Here is a 6,015-nt window from a genome sequence, read left to right as displayed (position 1 = left end):
TTGTGCTGAGTTTATTTTTTACAAGGTGTACAATGTGCAATATTCACTAAGAACCACGTATTTCAATTTATCAAATAGGCCACCGAATAGTGGGAAAAGATCTAAAGTCTTTACAGTGCAGAAGCAGGCCATTCAGTGCATTGGATCCACGCTGAATTCTGAAGGGCATCCCCTCCCATCCATATTATATTTTGAGCCCAGTAACAACTTTGCTTTGTGAGCTCTCTATAGCAGATCTTATTCTCACACTTCTTACATTTGTTCTGCACTTTTAAAGCTCAATTCTAAATATCTTGCTTTTTGTGCACCTTCTTTGGAGTTGTGGACAACACAGTGGAGCTGGAGGAACACAAGGCCAGGCAGCATGAGAGGAGCAGGAAAGTTGACGTTTCGGTTCGGGACCCTTCTTCAGAAAAAAACTTGAAACAGTGACTTTCCTACTGCTCTGATGCTGCCTGGCCTGCTGTGTTCCTCCAGCTCTGCACTGTGTTGTCTCTGACTCCAGCATCTGCAGTTCTTACTATCTCTTCTTTGGAGCCGTAACTTGTATTCCTCGATCTGTTCAATCACTCTATAATCTTTGTATGTTATGATCTGCCTGTACTGCATGCAAAACAAAACTTTTCACTATACTTAGGTACATGTGACAATAATAAATCAAATCAAACATTTAAAAGACATTTGGACAGGTACATGAATAGGAAAGATTTCGAGGGATATGGCCAAACGCAGAAAAGTGGGAGTAGATTAGTTGGGAAATTTGGTCAGCACGGATGAGTTGGACCAAAGGACCTGTTTCATGCTGTAAGACTCTCTGACTCTATGTTAAAAATCTTAGCTTTGGGCTGAGCCAGCAATCGATGTAGGTCAGTGAGCAAAGGAGTGATAGGAACAGGATTCGGTGTGCGTTAGATCAGTGACAGTGGAGCTTTAGATGAGCTGAGATGGGAATCTGACCAGGAAAATATCGAGTATGGAGGTAACACAGCAGGAATGGGGCTTTTAGCAGCAGGTGGGCCAGGATAGGAACAGAGGACAGAAACATTGGTGTGTTTTATAATCTTAAAGATAGATCTACACCAACAACAATTTATCGTGTGAACGGTAACAATTCAAGACTACAGGCCACCACGATCTTCTCGAGGGTAATTAGGGGTGGACAGTAAACGTTGGGCTTGCCAGCAATGCCCTCGTCCTGAGAATGGATGAGAAAGGCCTTACGTTCTTGAGTGGTTTATACATGCTGATGGAACATTGAGTGATTTCAAAACGATGGTGTTTACTTTTGGCTTATCATTGTGTGAAAATGAATTTGTGTTAATTTTCACAGAATCACAATTGTTTCAGCGCAGAAAGAGGCTATTCAGCCCATCATGTCCATGCTGGCTTTCTGAATGAACAATGCCCCTAGTGCCAATCCCTGCCTTTCTCCCCTACAGCCCTGTTTGTCCTTCATTTTCAGATCACAATCCAACTCTCTCCTGCCTGTCTCCACCATACTCTCAGGTGGCACATTCCCAGATCTTAACCCATGGCTGTGTGAAAAAATTTCTCCTCATGTCTTCGTTGCTTCTTTTGCCAATTTACCTGAAATCTGTTACTTCTCCTCCTCAATCCTTCCACCTTATCGACCTCTCTGTGCCCCACCTGATTTTCATGCAACTCTCAAATCTCCTCTTGATCTCCAGGAACAACAATGCCAACTCTTCCAATCTATTCGAGCAACTGAAGTTTCTTGTCTATTTTCCAGTTTTTGCTCTGACTTTCTTATTTCTCTGGATTGTGACTGAAATGAGTTTGCTTGTTGACTAATTGCGACTGCAGGAAGAATCAAGTTTAGTCTGAGCTGCTGTGCACACGATCACAGAATTAGATGTTTTCCAGTCAAGGCACCACTTACCTTCTGCTCCTGGGTTTGAGAATGAAAGAAATCAAGGAAATGATCTGGTTATTAGGTGAGTACAGAATTGGTCTTCATTAAATCTCCCTTTCTGTGGTTGAATATTGCACTAATGCATTGTCCAGCATCACAAGTGAATAAGCTACTGAATGAGATACCAAGCAGCCACTGGGATCAATGGAACAGGGGTCCTGATGAGATCCTTCAGCAATTTTGTTTGAGCAAATAGAAGACACTGCTTCTGCTGAGTGGATAATCTGTCACCAGATGACTACAAGAACCACAGAGAAGATAAGACAATTTGAATGTAATGAATTATAATGATCCAGAATCTGTGACCTGAATGGACAGTAGAAGTACATTCAACAATAACTTTCAAAAGAAAAATGGTTAAATGCTTTAAAATATTATGGGAAAGAGCAAGAGGTGTAGGACAAGTTGGATAGCTCATTAGGAGAGTTGCATCAACATGATGGGCTGAATGGCCTCCTGGTGCATTGTATGTTTGTGATTCTAACTTTCTTCTCTTAGCAAGCTGTGGTTCCTCACAAAAGCTTCCAACTGGATACACGGATTCACGTTTCTTCCTGACTCTAAATGAAGAAAAGAGATGTTAGAGAGCTTCATGCTTATGCCCTAGGCCCATTCATCTTCAGCTGCTTCATCAATGGCCATTCTGCCACCATAAAATCAGAAGGGGAATGTTCCCTGATGGCTGCACAGTCTTTAGCACCATTTGTGAATCCTCAGACTCTGAAGAAGTTTGAAATCGGCAAGATGTGGACAACTTTCAGGCAAGTCAGAGATAGTAGGAACTGCCGATGCTGGAGAATCTGAGATAACAAGGTGTAGAGCTGGATGAACACAGCAGGCCAAGCAGCATCACAGGACCAGGAAAGCGATGTTTCGGGTCTAGACCCTTCTTCAGAAAAAGAAGGGTCTTTCTGAAGAAGGGTCTAGACCCGAAACGTCAGCTTTCCTGCTCCTCTGATGTTGCTTGGCCTGCTGTGTTTTACCAGCTCTACACCTTGTTATTTCAGGCAAGTCATACTTGCATTATACAAGTGCCAGGAAATGTTCATCCCCAATAAGAAAGATTCTCACCATCTCCTCTTCATGTTCAGTAACATCACCATCACTGAATCCCTCATCATCAACATGTTGGGAGTTACCATTGACCAGAAACTGAACTGAACTAGCAATGTAAATATTATAGCTACAAGAGCAGGTCAGAAGCTGGGGATTTTGTGGCGAATAACTCACTTTCTGATTCCCTGAAGCCACCTCCAAGGTACAAGTGAGGAGTCTGATTGTATACTCTCGACTTGCCTAGATGAGTGCAGCTCCAACAACACTCATATAAACCTAGACACCATCCAGGACAAAACACTTGATTAGAGGTCTATCCACCACCTTCAAATTCACTCCCTTAACAACCACTGTTGCTAGAGGCAGTGCTAATATATATCACTTACAATAGGAAGCACTGCAGTGACTTAACAAGGTTCTTTTGACAACAGCTTCAAAACCAATGACCTCTACCACCTAGTAGGATAAGGACAGCAGATGCATAGGAGCATCATCCTCCGACATATTCCTTCACTGGGTCAAGTTCCTGAGACTTGCTCCTTAACAGTACTGAGGCTGTACCTACATCACACGGACTGTAGCACTTCAACAAGGCAGCTCCCCATCTCTCGGTGCAATTGACAATGGGCTATCAGTGAGGTTGCCAGTGATGTTCACATTCCATAATTAATAACAACTTGATTCTTTTCCAGGTCTGGTAGCATCTGTGGAGAGAAATCAAAGTTAACGTTTCGGGGGTCGAGTGACCCTTCCTCAGAACAGGATGCTGCCAGACCTGCTGAACTTTTTCAGCAATTTCTGTTTTTGTTTCTGATTTACAGCATCTGTGGTTCTTTCGGATTTTATTTTGATTCTTTTCCTGTTCCTTTTCATTTCGCTGAATGGCCTACTCCTGTTCCTATTTTCTATGTTTCTAATATCACCTAGGCTCCAAGGGTTAAAATACAAGGCAAGATTACTCAACGTAAGATTGTATTCCTGGAATTTAGAAAGGCAAGGTGTAATTTGATCAAGGTTTTCAAGATACGAGTTTATAAGAAGGATATTATTAAGCTGGAGAGAGTTCAGAAGACATTTACCAGAATGTTGCTGGGTATGGAAGGTCTGAGTTAGAGAAAGGCTGGATAGGCTGGGACTTGTTTACTGGAGCGTAGGAGGTTGAAAGCTGATCTCATAGAGATCTATAAAATAATGACTGGTATAGGATGGGGGATTTCAAGACTAGGGGGTATGTATTTAAGGTGAGAGGAGAGAGATTTAAAAACGACATGAGGGGCAATTTTTTTACACAGAGGGTGGTTTGCATGTGGAATGAACTTCCTGAGAAAGTGGCGGATGTGGGTACAATTACAACATTTAAAAGACGTTTGTATAAGTACATGAATAGGAAAGGTTTGGAGGGATATGGGCCAGGAGCAGGCAGGTGGGACTAGTTTAGTTTGGGATTATGGTCAGCATGGACTGGTTGAACCGTGTTGTATGATTCTGTGACTCTTTGTTAGTGGGAACTGATAGGGTCAGTGGAGAGAAGTTACAGCCAAAGATTACGAAAGATGCTAAGGTAGGTGTGAGGAGTTAGGTCACAGATTAGCCATGATCTCACAGCGTTAAACAACTATTCTTGTTGCCAAATCCCTACATGGGGCTGAGTGGCTAATTTTAAGCTGTAGGATTTATGTAATCTTATGCTGGTAAGTACAATGATGATTAAAAGCATGTAGCCCATCATCACACTTCTGAAAACTGAAGTGGGAAGAGAAATCAGATAATTGTCTATCATCTTTGAACTGTAAAACAAACCCGGTGCAGTTTGGATGGATTGCATCCAGTCCATACTTCCCACATGGACAATCTAGTTTCACAGCTATTTGAGCACTGGAGCTAGATTCTGAGGAGCTTATTAAAACCAGCGGCGGAAGAAGAAATCAAATTTTAGAAAACCAGTTGGTTGCTTAATGTAAAGCAAAAAAAACTGTGGATGCTGGAAATCTGAAACAAAAACAGAAACTGCTGGAGAACTCAGCAGGCCTGGCAGCATCTGTGGAGATAAAACAGAATTAACATTTCGAGTCCAGTGACCCTTCTTCAGAAGGTCTTTCTGTTAATTGTTTCTCTCTCCAGAGATGCTGTCAGACCTGCTGAATTTCTCCAGCAATTTCTGATTTTCGTCGTTCTTGAATAATCATTGTCATTTGGACAATGTGCAATCAGTCAACTAAAGTTCTCCTTTTCTCCTGAGCCCAATTATCCTACATGTTTCACAGACCCTAGTCTGTCTCCTGCATCCATTCTAGAGACATCAGCCCCCCCCCCCCCAGATAATGAGACAATTCGACTCTAAGAAGCTGCGATGATGACCTTGACTTTCCCTTCACTGGAAGTGCAGCAGGGGTCACTGTGCAAACCTTGGCTCAATATCAATGACTTGGTGAACCTTTTGGCTATGACTAGCTAACAGCTCAGAGTGGGAATCAGACCTGGGCAGTCCCTAAGCTGTATTCTGTTCACTGAGTTACAGAGTGTTCCAGAGTAAAACATTTGGGAAGATGAATTTAATAATGGAGGAATGTGAGGCTGCAAAGCCTTTGATTGCATTTCACAGAAGGAGCTTCCATATGGTCAATACTCACTTTTGTACTTGCGATATCCAATGTAACCTGGGAGGAAAAGGCATAAAAAGAACAGGAGGCAGGAAGCCCTGAAAATGACCATCTGTCCTGCTCTGGAATGTGAGGCTGTAATGTAAATAGCAGAGAAAACAGAGTCAGCAAAATTTAAGTCACACCCTCTCCACGTTGTCAACGTTAAACACTCCCTTTGTGATTTCTGGTCCCTTATCTCTCTCTCTGTGAACCCCAGGTTTAATGCCAGAACTCTCATATTTCAGTTCAAAGCTTTTGGAGGCAAGAGTTGATCACAAACTTAGTGGCAGTAGTGAGGGAGTGTTGCACTGTCAGAGGGTCAGTACTGAGGGAGTGTTGCACTGTCAGAGGGTCAGTACTGAGGGAGTGCTGCACTGTCAGAGG

Source organism: Rhincodon typus, chromosome 12 (genome assembly GCF_021869965.1).
Source record: "Rhincodon typus isolate 14 chromosome 12, sRhiTyp1.1, whole genome shotgun sequence".
In the NCBI taxonomy this organism is placed as follows: Eukaryota; Metazoa; Chordata; class Chondrichthyes; order Orectolobiformes; family Rhincodontidae; genus Rhincodon; species Rhincodon typus.
This window is presented reverse-complemented; position numbering follows the sequence as displayed.